The sequence below is a fragment of the Capsicum annuum genome, unplaced genomic scaffold, assembly GCF_002878395.1.
Source record: "Capsicum annuum cultivar UCD-10X-F1 unplaced genomic scaffold, UCD10Xv1.1 ctg80954, whole genome shotgun sequence".
NCBI classification, from domain to species: Eukaryota; Viridiplantae; Streptophyta; class Magnoliopsida; order Solanales; family Solanaceae; genus Capsicum; species Capsicum annuum.
The window spans coordinates 40,912-54,799 of NW_025891637.1; the positions used below are offsets into that span (position 1 = coordinate 40,912).

Sequence of the window (13,888 nt, forward strand, 5' to 3'; positions counted from 1 at the left end):
TGGTTCCATCGCTCCGGTCGCCGATGGAACCACGATTCCCGCCGACTCGACGATGGCAACAGTGAGGGGTTTCACCTGCGTCAAAATAGGTAGGTCAAACAGGTGGTTTGGGTCAGAAGACGTCCAGATCCCGGCAAGATTGCAGAAAACTCTCCGGCATTCTCCAGCGACACTATAGAAACGTACCAGCTGTTCTTTTACCAGCGACCTTACTCCTACAATGATTTTTGACATCAAATTGATGAAACCAGCAGCTAGCAGGCGTACCGGTGACATCTACACTTTTAGGCATTTAGCCACTTCAGTTAGTTTTTGATTTCCTGTATATTATTTTGTTGTCGTGTCCCTGTCTCTTGTTACGACTTCTGTTTTACTTCTTTGTACCCTTCCTATTGCTTGTGTGGGTAGTAGTATCTGGCTGCTTTGTTTGGAGATTGTTGTTGAGTTGTGTTCCGGATTAGTACATCGCTTGACTTAGTATTAATTTGTGGGGTAGACTTTTTTCGCGATTATTCCATCTACTTTACTTGTACCTTCCTTTTCCTGTTGTTGCTTTATTACTGTCACCTCTTATGTTGCTTCATATTATTTATCGTACTATCTCCTATATCTTGACTTGCGTGTCTGCTGTAGTATATTCGTGACTTGCACCGCCCCTTATTATTTATTTGGTTGTCCTTGGTGCCAGGCCATTAGTGTGCTCTATTTTTCTTACTGTTAGTTTTGTCCTTACCTTGGTTTTGTTTTTTCTCCCTATTTGAGTTTAGTTTTGTTTCTTGATTATTTCTTCTAATTTGTGTAAGCCTTGTATTTCCTGCTGCTGCTTTGTTACTACCATTATTTATATTTTCTTATATTTTCTTATAGTAGTGGCGGTGGGCGTTGATGGCTGAATAGGGTCATGTCTGAGGGGGTTGGGATGGGGGGCTGTTGTGGAGGCGGGGGAAGAGGAAAGGGCGGGGGTAGGAGGGAGGCCAAGGTTTGGCCTCAGGGGCAGTAGAGAAAGATGTGTGGATAAAGATGGTAGGCTGAGGGTTGGGTCTTGGAATATAGGGAATCTTCAGGGTAAGTCCATAGAGCTTGTGAAGATTCTTAGAAAGAGGAGGATTAATATTGCGTGTGTTCAAGAGACTAAGTGGGTAGGGTCTAAAGCTAGGGATGTGAATGGTTACAAGCTTTGGTACTCTGGGAGCGAGAGGCGTAGGAATGGAGTTGGTATCTTAGTAGATGAAGAGCTTAGAGGTCAGGTAGTAGAGGTAAAGAGGATAAGCGATAGGTTGATGACTATTAAGTTGGTCATTGAGGGGTTTACCCTGAATGTGTGTAGTGCTTATGCGCCGCAAGTAGGCTTGGATGGGGAGGAGAAGATGCGGTTTTGGGAGGCTTTGGATGAGGTGGTGAGAGACGTGCCTAGCTCGGAGAAGATTGTTGTAGCAGGAGATTTCAATGGGCACATCGGAACGTTATCAGGAGGCTTTGGTGATGTGCATGGTGGTTTTGGTTTTGGGGAAAGAAATGAAGAGGGGGCTACTCTATTGGATTTTGCAAGGTCCTTTGGGCTGGTGGTGGTGAACTTGGGCTTTCCGAAGAAGGACGATCACCTGATCACCTTCCGAAGCGCGATAGGGTGTTGTGTAAAGATTGTAAGGTCATCCCGAGTGAGAATCTTTCGACCCAGCATAGGCTCTTGGTTATGGATTTGGGTATAAAGAAGGATAGAAAGAGAAGGGGTGAGGAGTATAGACCTAAAATTAAGTAAGGAGGCTCAACGCCAGTGAATGCGTGGAAGATAGGGGAGAAGTTGGCAGGAATAGGGGTGTGGAAGTGTAGGGGGACGTGGATAGTATGTGGGATAGGGTGGTTAGGTGTATCAGGGAGAATGCTAGTGAGGTGTTGCGTGTTTCTAGGGGCCGAGCAGGGCATCATCGGGGGGATTGGTGGTGGAATAAAGAGGTTAAGAAGAAAGTGGAGACTAAGAAAGGGGCATATGCTAAGTTGGTTGAGAGTAAGGACGAAGAAGAGAAGTGGGTAAACAGGAAAGAGTACAAGTTAGCTAGGAAGGAGGCTAAGTTAGCAGTTACGGCGGCTAAAACGACAGCTTTTGAGAGCTTGTATGCGGGGTTACAGAAGAAAGGAGGGAAAAAAAAGTTGTTTAGACTCGCTAAGGCTAGGGAGAGAAAGGGTCGTGACCTCGACCAGGTGAAGTGCATTAAGGGGGAGGACGGTACAGTGTTGGTGGAGGATGGCCACATTAAGAATAGATGGCAGTCGTATTTTCATAGGCTCTTGAATGATGAAGGGGATAGAGCTATTGTGTTAGAGGAGCTGGAGCACTCAGAGGAGTGTCGGGATTTTAGTTATTGTAGACGTTTTAAGGTAGAGGAGGTTAGAGAGACTATTCGCAGGATGCGGAGGGGTAGGGCGACGGGGCCTGATGAGATACCAGTGGATTTTTGAAAGTTTTCTGGCGAGGCTGGTTTAAGGTGGTTGACTGGATTGTTTAACGAAATTTTTAAGACGGCAAAAATGCCTGAGGCTTGGAGGTGGAGTACTATGAACCCTCTTTACAAGAACAAGGGTGACATTCAGAGTTGCAATAACTATAGGGGTATTAAGTTATTGAGTCACTCTATGAAGATTTGGGAGACAGTGGTCGAGGTGAGGCTGAGACAGATAGTGTCTATTTCGGAGAACCAGTTTGGATTTATTCCTGGCCGCTCAACGACGGAGGCAATTCACCTGGTACAGAGGCTGGTGGGACAGTATAGGGAAAGGAAGAAGGACCTGCAGATGGTGTTTATCAACTTGGAGAAGGCATACGACAAAGTCCCCAGAGAGGTGTTTTGGAGATGCTTGGAGGTGAGTGGAGTCCCGGTGGTATATATTAGAGTAATTAAGAACATGTATGATGGAGCTAAAACTCAGGTGAGGACGGCGGGAGGAGACTCAGAGCATTTCACTGTCTTGACAGAATTGCATCAGGGATCTACTCCTAGTCCCTTTTTGTTTGCTTTGGTGATGGATATGTTGACGCGACGTATTCAAGGAAAGGTGCCTTGGTGTATGCTTTTTGCAGATGATGTAGTTTTGATTGATGAGACGTGGGGGGGGGGGGTGTGTGAATGATAAATTAGAGGTGTGGAGACAAACTCTTGAGTCTAAAGGGTTCAGGTTGAGTAGGAGCAAGACAGAGTATTTGGAATGCAAGTTTAATGACGTGAGGCTAGAGAATGAGGTGGTAGTGAAGTTGGAATCACAGGTGGTATGTAAGAGGGATAGTTTCAAGTATCTCGGGTCCGTGATTCAGGGTAATGGTGAGATTGACGAGGATGTCTCGCACCGTATTGGGGCGGGATGGATGAAGTAGAAGCTCTCTTCGGGGGTGTTGGCTGATAAGAAAATGCAGCCTAAGCTTAAAGGCAAATTCTACAGGGTGGCAGTCCGTCTGGCCATGTTGTATAGAGCGGAGTGTTGGCCAGTTAAGAACTCCCACATTTAAAAAATGAAGGTGGCGAAAATGCGGATGTTGCGTTGGATGTGTGGGCTGACTAGGAGGGATAGAGTTCGAAATGAGACTATCAGGGATAAGGTTGGTATGACTCCAGTAGAGAATAAGATGCGGAAAGTCCGATTGAGATGGTTCGGACACGTGATGAGGAGGGGCATGGATGCCCCGGTTCGTAGGTGTGAGAGGATAGCTTTGGATGGTTTTAGGCGGGGTAGGGGTAGGCCGAAGAAGTACTGGAGAGAGGTGATTAGGCGGGACATGGAGCAGTTACAGCTCACTGAGGACATGACCCTAGATAGGAAGATCTGGAGGACGCGAATTAGGGCAGAAGACTAGGGTCAGTTTGGGTCGCTAGTGTAGGGAATTACTTGGTGGGGGTATTATTGTTGTTATGATACCTTATTTCATGCTTTATTACGAATCTGTTTACTTTTCTCTGTTTTTTATTACTTGTAGTGTCGTATTTATGTTATGCCATCTTGTTCCATGCTTTACTATGAATTTGTTTAATTTTTTGTATCTCAAGCCGGGGGTCTATCAGAAACATCCTTTCTATTTCTTTAGAGGTAGAGGTATGGACTGCGTACATCTTACCCTCTCCAGACCTCACTATGTGAAAATACACTGGGTTTGTTGTTGTTCCACATGATATGTTTAAGACCACAAAATTAAAAGACATTTTATTATATTTGACATATCTTTAATCTAATTTAAAATCACAAGATTTAAAAATATTTTTTATTTTTTTAAACTCCATCTCAAGTCAAACTAGTCATTCTTTGAAAAAAAACAGAGCGAGTACATATTTGCAAGGATTTAACCGCCTATCCATCCAAAAAAAGAAAAAGAAAAATAGCGCCAAATGAAAGAATATTTCCCCTCTTTATTTTCCCCAAAACATTTCCCTCTCATTTTTTTTCCAATTAGAGAGAGTGGGAGGTATTCTCCATCCATTGATTACAAGAGGTACGCCGGCCATTGATTACAGGAGGTACGCCGTCCACTGATAGAACTCCGGCAACACATTGATATGAGATACGTCGGCTTCTAGCTCCGAGGTAATTATGAAGATTTGGCTTCTCCACTTTTCGGTCAATCTCCGGTGCCGTTGTCCACGATGTTTGTCGGGATGCCTCGGTTAAGCTCACTATGAACGATGTCACTGCACCTTCTCGTTTTATGCTGTTCTCTTTTTGCTTTAACCTGAAAGGATGGTGCGAATAAGAATGCTATGTACTCTAGTTCTAGCATCTCAGGTTATTTTTGATTGAGTATGAATACCTGACCAAATATGTTCATGGGTTATGTTTTGTTCTATATTATGACGCTCTTTGGCTTCTCTATTGCTGATTTATCAATTGTGATGATTTGCTATAAAACAATTGTGATTTGCAGAATGAAGTCTGACCTAAAACCTTTCATGAAGCAGTGTGTTTGCTTTGTTTTGCTCTATATTAGGAAAATAATTGTTTGAACCAGTGGTTAGATTTGAGCCGAGGGTCTATTGGAAACAACCTCTCTACCTCACAAGGTAGGGGTAAGGTCTCGTGCACACTACCCTCTCGGTATCTTGTTGAGGGGTAAGGTCTGCAAAGAGCCTTGTCTTCTTCAAAGGTACTATTGGATCAGCTGTACTATGTCTTCGCTGGACATAGTACGTTTTAAACTGTAAGTGTTGTTATCCATATATATCATTCCAGTGATAAATTTGTTACATAAAAATGATCAACAACAATGAAACTATGCCTCAGTCCCAAGCTAGTTGGATCAACTGTATAGATCCTCGATATCCATTTCTCTCCACTTGAACCTATTTCATTATTCAATAGTTGAGGTGTTCCCGCGCCAGAAGTCCTCTACCTAGAAGTGACCATTAAAGAAGGAAAAAAGGAAAAAGTAATGAAGGCCGTTCTACAATTCATCCCATAGGATGGTGGAGGAGGAGAGGCAACTCGACAACTACGAGTAGTTAAGCCAATCACTTACTGATAGTGTACTTGCATCCTTAGTTTGAGGTATTAAATTTTAAGCAGTAGTATGGAAGTATTCTGCAATGAAACACACATTGTATCTTTCTTATTGATGTACTTTCTCACTTGCCTCAGAAAGGAAAAATGGAACTTTTTTCACAAATCGAAGCAAATAGCATGGCTTAACATATAAGATACCGAAGGGAAGGGAAGTTTATCACCAATTCAATAGTAGTGCTTCTGGCCTACACAATTTGTTTCCTGGTTGATTTCATTTTCCTCTTTCATGTGCTTCTTGTTTCTACGTAATGCTAGACTTTTTTCGTTGGCAGATTCTCGAATGACTCCATAAGTTGCCGGAGAACAAGGAGTGTGCAGATTGCAAAGCCAAGTATGTACATATATTTGAATTTGATAGTGTGGCATTCAGAACTTATTCTGCTGAGAGGATTGTTGACGTTAAACAGAAATCGCCTTTAGTATATGGACTTATTTGATAATCTTGCGATGACTGTAATTCTTTTTTTGTTTAAATTCAATGCAGAGGTCCTCGATGGGCAAGCGTGAATCTTAGGATCTTCGTATGCATGCAATGCTTTGGGATCCTCAGAAGTCTAGGTGTACACATATTGAAGGCAACTTATTGACTTTTCTACCCTCGTTATGTCTGAGATTTTGTAGATATATCTGAACTATGAGATGGTTCAACAATGCATGTTTTAATTTCTATGTTTTGTGACAATTGAAATGATCGTGGTCTACAATCGTGCAGTTTATAATAGTCCTTTCTTGTCAATTCTTGATTGACATAAGAACCATTTCAACTACTAAATATAAGGGAGAGTAGATACTAGTAGAGCATCACCTATTCATAGATCTGCACCTGCCTTTATACAGTTGGTTACAAAATTCTCTATTTTAGAAAGAGGAACTAAGGTAGTAGATCTTTTAGCTCCTAAAAGCTGTGGAGGAAAAATCGGACTACTCAGGGGAGCTGAAGCGGGTAAAACAGTACTGCTAAAGCTCACGGGGTGAATGTTGGGCGTAGTGGTCCAGTCCCCTTGTATATATATATTCATTCTTTTGATATCATAGTGTCCGGTCCAGTTTGCATGCACCTCGATTACTGTTATTGGGTATCTACTACTTCCCACCAGTGCAAACATCAGTTAACTATCCGTCAAGACTTAGACAAATGTGAAGAAATCTCCAATTATTTTTTGGAAATTGAACATGAGACCTCTTGCTTCTCAACCCACTTTATCAACCACTAGGCCACGCCCTTTGTTGTGCTTTGAACTAATAAATATTATGTGAAAAGTATACTTATCCTTTTTTCAGCAGACAGCCCCCTACTGAAATCATTGGATCACCAAGATGGAGATGGATATACATCTACTTATTCAACTTAGTTATGACTTTACGATCAGCACTGTGATTTCTTTCTACCAATTACCATGCATACATGAATGTACTTTATCTTCCCACCTGAATTTTATCTCAAGTGGAAGGAGTGAAAGTTATTAACGTACTGTACTTGAAGATCGCTCTAAATTTACTTGCCTCGATGGATGAAGTTAATGGCTCAATGAGGGCAGTAAATCGAGTAGGTCAAGCTTTGCATTTTATGCTGTTTGTTCTACTTGCCTCATAATTTTGGGATCTTGAGTAGAGATCAAGCCAAGATTGGTTCTCTGTTTCTCGGTCCCCGATAATTGTTAGTTATTACTCCCTCCTTTTCAATGTGTTTGTCTTACTTTCCTCTATCTCTTTCCTTTTTTGGCAACTCTTTAATTCTAACTTTCCACATGGCATGTTTAACACCACAAGATTAAGGCATTTTGGTACATTTTGCATATCTTTAATTTTTATCCATCAGATTCAAAACTCTTCTTTACTTTATTAAACACTGTGTCAAGTCAAAACCAGTCAAACAAATTAAAACGGAGGGAGTAATTTGTTTCTGGTTATAAACCTTAGGTATAAGTACCAAATAATCATATGCATTCCATCTTCTTATTCCTCCTCCTTAGCCACAACTTACTGGTGTAGGAGTTTCACCGCTCTCTACTAAGTCCTAGCCTCTCCTCTTTGCTCAACTGCGTGTCAGCATCTAATCTTAGCATGCCTTCATGTTTGTCTCCAACACATACTTTTCGGCCTAGCAAGATAACTTCGGAAGTGCTTGCTTATGACAGATCAATTATGAGTACTGTTGTTGAATATGATTGTTCCATTATCTGTTGTTTGTGTATTTTGCAGGTTCGATCAGCTGCACTAGATACATGGCTCCCGGAACAAGTTGCATTTAGTTAATGTTAGGTTTTTCTCCTCAAATTGTTACACTTTTTATGTTGATGTGATAAATAAGTTGACTCAACTGTTGATCCAATAAATAGCCTAATTGTGTGTTATCCCTTTTTTGTTGCCGGTATGGCAATGGGAAATGAGAAGACAAATAGTTATTGGGAAGCCGAGCTTCCTCCAAATTCTGATAGAGTTGGTATTAAGAATTTCATCCATGCAAAGTATGCCCCGTACTAGTTCCTGGCTTAAGCAATCCTTTCGATCTAGTATGTTGCAACTTCATCGGCAGTATCTGTATTTCGTTTAGGTATGAGGATAAGAGGTGTATCCCTAAGGATGAGAAGGAGATTCAAGAATGGAGGGCCGCGGGGCGACAACGACATTGTGACTGAAGTAGGCATGGGCATGCTCGTAACTCCAGTGGTTCATCCGATGAGAGGGTGAGTATACAATGCCCTAGCACAAAGAAAGCAATGTCTGCTGCTAGATTCAATATACCTCTGCCACCAAGAGGGCTGGAATAAGTATGTCAAACTTATATTCACCATTCTGGTACTTTTATATCTGTTACAAACTTTGAATCTAATAGTTCAACTCATGAAAAGGTATCTCCAGGTGCGGGTGCACTTCCTCACCAGACAAGTTAGACGACACAACCGATTGCAGTTGCTGAATCTGTAAAGCAGGTTGCAGAAGTTGTTAATCCTCATAGAGTTGATATTGTTACTGATCTTTTCGACATGTTGTCGGTGGATTCTCCAAATGAAAATGGCGCAAGTGCTACTTCTGTAGATGATAATTCGTGGACAGCTTTTCAATAACTTTCCTATATTTTTTCTTTAGCTCTTTTATTCTAATCAAACCTTGTAACTTCTCAGCTGTTGAAGAAGAACCAGCAGCAAAAAATGGTGTTGCGCAAGCTGATCATCGAAAATGCCAATCCGCCTCTGCAATTGACGATTTATTCAAGGATTCATCAACACTGTCGTCATCTGTTTCAACTTCCTCCTTGTCCGATAAGCCTCCGAAAGATGTCAAAAATGATATCATGAACCTTTTCGACAAGGTATTATATGTAATTTTTGACATAGTACCTTAAGATGTCATCAAGAGAATCACTGCTATGAGGAATTTTATGTTCCCCAGAGAATGCCATCTAATGACAAATGGATCCATTAATGAGTCTTTTGAGGTATTATTTTTCCTACGTGTGGATTCAGAGGTCTACCAGAAATTACGCCTTTACAGTCCGTGAACGCAGAAGTTTATGAGTCCTAGTATACCTTATCTTTTCCTATGTGCGACAATGTGGTATCAACAATCACGTTTGCTGACAGACTGATGTTTTAAGGTTCCTTCCATAAATTATTGTCATTGTTATATCTAAACCATGACTTCTGCTATTGTCCCATATATTGTTGAAGATTTATATGAAAACATACCAAAGTGTCATTGGTGATTGCTCAGCTCGTAGAGTCGTGGATTCGCTGTATTGTTTGATTATAATGTCATTTTACCAAAGTGTCATTTGTCAATTATAATGTTTAACTAGTAAGGTGTGTTAATGATAATATGAATTGAACAAATTTTGGATTGTAGGTTATGCCTAAAGGAACAATCAAATTTGAGCTAAAATTAGAATCTATAATTAGTTATTGAAAATTGATGGGCCCCATTAAATTTAAAAAAAAAAAAGAATAATTGCGGAGGTTTTAAACCCCTGCAATTCTTGAATAAAAATTTATTGTAAAAAGAAGAGAAAGTATCCAATTGTCCCTTTGAACTATATCCAAAAAGGTTATGACAAACCTCAACTTAAAGGAGGTCTTATTACCCTTGAACTAATTAAAAGTGTAATTTTGACACTCTTAATGCCTACGTGGTGCCTACATGGCACATACGTGGCACTCACGTTTGCCTACGTGGACACTTCAGTGTATTGTGCCATGTATGTATCACGTAGGCACTAAGGGTATCAAAATTATACTTTTAATTAGTTCAGGGGTAATAGAATCCCCTTTAAGTTGAGGTGTGTCATACCTTTTTTGGGTATAGTTCAGGGGGTAATTGGGTATTATCTCTAAAAAGAATTAAATTTGAAGAAACAGGGGTTGACCGCCGCAAATTAACAACAACAACAACAACAACAAACCCAGTGTATTCCCACTTAGTGGGGTCTGGGGGGGGTAAGATGTACGCAGTCCATACCTCTACCTCTGATGAAGTAGAAAGGCTGTTTCCGAAAGACCCCCGGCTCAAGTCACGAGATATCACACAAACACATAGTACAGCACAGAAGCAGATGACATAACATAGATACGGCACCCATAAGGAATATAAAACAGAGTAAAGCAGGAATGCAGGAATATACAGCGGAGGAAAGCACACATATTCGTAATAAACATGGAACACGGAACACGGAACATTGAATACGGAATCATAACAGGAATACACCCCCACCAATTTATTCCCTACACTAGCGACCCGAACTGGCCCTAATCCTCTGCCGTAATTCGCATCTTCCATACCTTCCTATCTAGGGTCATGTCCTCGGTGAGCTGTCAAATTAAGGCAGTAAAAAAAAACTGCTGCAAATTGATTGTGACGGCTCGTATTGTAGTGGGTTTTGGAAACCACCGGAATCTAAATTTGCGGGGGTTTTACTGTAAAATTAACCCCCGCAATTTGACCCATTTTTTGTAGTGGCACAAGTTGGTCTTTAATAGGCTACTTGTCTTAGATAGACCCGACCCGTATGTCGAGTCCCGCTAAGTCAAATGCACATGATGCAGATAATGTGAAGATTAATAGGGATAGCTACATATGGAATTCAGTTCTACTAGATGTAACTTGATAGAGAGGTGTCTAAACTGGCTTACTCGAGTGAACACCTCGAGTCAGGGAGGGGTAACTTGTTTGGTAGCAGTGCTATTCGTCTTCGTTGCTGATCCAATCTTGCTTAATATGTGTGACTAATAATCCTTCACCAAGTGCCAAGACACTTTTGACTTTATCTCAAAATAAAAGTAGGATGCCAAACTGCATTCCTTCTACCCTATATTTCAAAGACCTAGAAGGAGTGCACAAGAGAAGACAGTTTATGATATAGTTCAACAATATCAAAGCGATAAATGAGCAACAAATAACATATTCGACCCCAAAACATAACATATCCAAAATAATGAAAGCATGTAAAATTTAATATCATAAAACTCGAATTTTGGTTGTCCCCAGCAGAGTTACCAAAGATGTTGCACCCTTTTTTTGGGTCGAAATGCAAGGTTCGAACAAGTTTTTTTTCAATTTTAGTGACAATAATGAATAGATATTAATTTTATTGAATAGAGCGCCACTTGAAATTGAGTTACGGTGTTCCAAATCATCTTTTTGAATCTCTAATCAAAAAAAAAATTACCCTTTATTTTTTATCTGCAAAAACAAAAGATCGGATAAGGAATTTTGTTGATAAATAAAAAGGTATGAAGCATTCCTTGAGTCTCGTGGTTCTAATACGACCACTTTTACCAACTTATACTCATCTTTTGACTATTTTTGGTAAGTTGTGTTACGGGCCATTGATTTTCTCATTTTTAATTTTGAACTTTATGTCTCGACCTAGATGCATAACTGCATTCTAAGTGTTGACATACATTCAGTTTTCAGACATAACTGCGCTCTTCTCTCAAACGCATCATACTTATGAGGTTTTATCTATGTGTCTTCTTAATTATTGAGACAATCTTTATCAAGGTGCGTGACTTCATCCTCAAATTTCTTTATTTGTTATTACGCGTATCAAGAAAGATACGTAACCGCATTCTCAATCAAAATTAGATTTTTATCGTGACTAAAGCTCATCTAGCATTAAAGGTATTTGTTCGTCTCTTGCAAATTTGAGACCATTTTTTTTTAATCCATTATTCTATCTTTTCACTCCTTTTTATTCAAATTTACAACAAGTCTTGAATTAATTTGTAACTCGCCTCACTTCCTTACGAATTGATTTTTCCTCTCTTTTCTTTTCTCAATTATAACAGGTCTCGAACAAAATCGCAATCTATCTCCCCCAATCCTCACATTAAATTAATGACTCGAGCCTTAAACAAATATATTAACCCAAATTCACATATCCAAATCAGATTTTTTTCAAAGACAACCACAACCCAATGACGACGTTCAAAATTATAAGAGGTATCTCATACCAAACGACAAGACAAAAATGTCAAATATTGTAATTAAAAGATATCACAGGAATAACCAAAACAGAATAGAAGGAAAGAGCAATGTACTATATTCGCCAATTATGCCTTAAGACCTCCACGTTAATTCATCTCAGTCTACCAAATATTTGAATATAACCATTATTTTACAATCAAATAATAATTACTAGAGTTCTGGATATGCTTTGAATCCATTTTTTTTTTGTTTTTTTGCCATTATCTAATAAATCCAACAACTCATATTTATCAAAATAAAGCATCATGAACGTCACTTCACTCTTAAGTTTATGTTTAAAAGTGGATTAATTGCTAGGAAAAATAAAGAAATCATGACAATATCATTCTAGAACTAAAAACCTTACAGTGAATATTAATAATTAAACTTGAATCTCTGTAAATCTATCATTTAAACATCAAATAATGTATATCTAGTGAGTAAACTAAGATGTAATAAAATGTACCTTTATAGCCAAAATTCCTTCAATTAACTCAATTCGGTGGAAAACAAAGGGTAATTCGCAACTTTACACCAACAATAAGACCACCGACCGAAGCTCGATCGTCTGGATCACTTCTAACTCGACAACAATTGAGAGTAAGCTTACAGAGATTAAAAGATGAATTTCATGGTGTTTTCGAGTGGTTTGTGATGTTTTTGTGTGAGCTGGTTTTTGGAGCTCTTTCCTATTATTCTTTCTTTCTTAGCTCCAAGGGTTTTGGAAGAAGGAAAAAGGGGTCTCACAACTGCTTCTTCACGATTCTTCCAACTGATTTCTTAATGATTGGATCCCTTCCTTCCCTTAGTTTCTTAAAGGTTTCTAATTATAGAGTCTACTAGGTTTAGGGTTTGGTATTTATTTTTAGCTAGTCTTTGAATTTTGGATGAGATTAACAAAAACTTAGGAAGAAAGAATAAAATATTCTCCACTCCGATGGAATACGCTATGAATAGAGAGATTGGGATAGAATGTAATGTGTGACAACACCCTATTGGGTTTGACTTTTTTTTGTTAAATTTTCTTTTTTCTCGACTTCATAGGAATACACTAAATTTTTTTGTTGTTGTTGTTTCTTTTTCCTCGAAAATATTAAAACAAAAGTAATGTATTTAAAAACATGACTATTTTTGTGGTTTTAATTTTTTATTTTATAAAGGTTTTTGTGGTTTTAATTTTATCAAATAAAATCTACTAAAAACGAAATAAAAGCTAAAATAAAAGAACAAAAACAACATATCCTATGTATTTCCACAAAATAGGAAAATAATAGCTAAAATAAATATTTTGATAGTTAAAATAGGTTAACGTTTGAGGAGAGTCAAAAATCACGTGTCTACAATATATATGCACTAATATATACATAAAATTTGTGTAGTGTATTCAACATTAGTTTGATGTATGCATGATCAATTTCATACGGTGCATCCGGATACATGTATCCACTACCAAAGATACATGTATCTTGAGTCTAATATGCACCAATGCATTCATTAAATAAGCCACTATCCACTTTATCTGTGCATAAATACATAGAAGAAGAAGAGGAAGCATAAATATAGAGAGTATTAATATGTGGTGTATTCATGCGTGCTTATACCTACCATTATTAGCCCCACTATAAAGGAAGTAACAAAATAATATGCAAATTGTACAATATCAGGTGACCAAATTCCTAGATCTAAGAAGCTACGAGCTTTAGAACTACACATAACGGCATAACGCAAATCAAAATCATAGCAGCTTTACAGTACTCTATGTTGATGTCACGACCTAAATTCATAGTGGGTGGAATCTACACTAACCCTCCGGTGGGAGAACCAACTAACCCAATAGCCTTTCAACATTTGGTCAAAAATTAGGCAACTAAACCAATGTCATTGAATA

The 13,888-nt window shown here is 39.0% G+C and overlaps 3 long non-coding RNA genes across 5 annotated transcripts; 2 read left to right on the forward strand and 1 right to left on the reverse strand.

The window, feature by feature from the left end:
• Positions 1-4,385: 4,385 nt before the first annotated feature.
• LOC107842098 lies at positions 4,386-6,114 on the forward strand. Its single transcript, XR_001665612.2, has 3 exons — positions 4,386-4,566; positions 5,811-5,869; positions 6,023-6,114. It is a non-coding gene; the product is annotated as an uncharacterized LOC107842098 (long non-coding RNA).
• A 5-nt stretch (positions 6,115-6,119) lies between these two features.
• Positions 6,120-9,222, forward strand: LOC124895268. Of its 3 annotated transcripts, XR_007051634.1 has the most exons (4): positions 6,120-8,006; positions 8,093-8,309; positions 8,391-8,471; positions 8,664-9,222. It is a non-coding gene; the product is annotated as an uncharacterized LOC124895268 (long non-coding RNA). The 3 variants fall into 3 exon arrangements; XR_007051632.1 differs by having other exon boundaries at positions 6,120-8,309; XR_007051633.1 differs by having other exon boundaries at positions 6,120-8,309; positions 8,401-8,471.
• Positions 9,223-10,497: 1,275 nt separating this feature from the next.
• Positions 10,498-13,053, reverse strand: LOC124895269. The gene is made up of 2 exons (XR_007051635.1): positions 12,467-13,053; positions 10,498-10,855 (listed from the first exon to the last, which is right to left on the reverse strand). It is a non-coding gene; the product is annotated as an uncharacterized LOC124895269 (long non-coding RNA).
• Between the last annotated feature and the right edge of the window lie 835 nt (positions 13,054-13,888).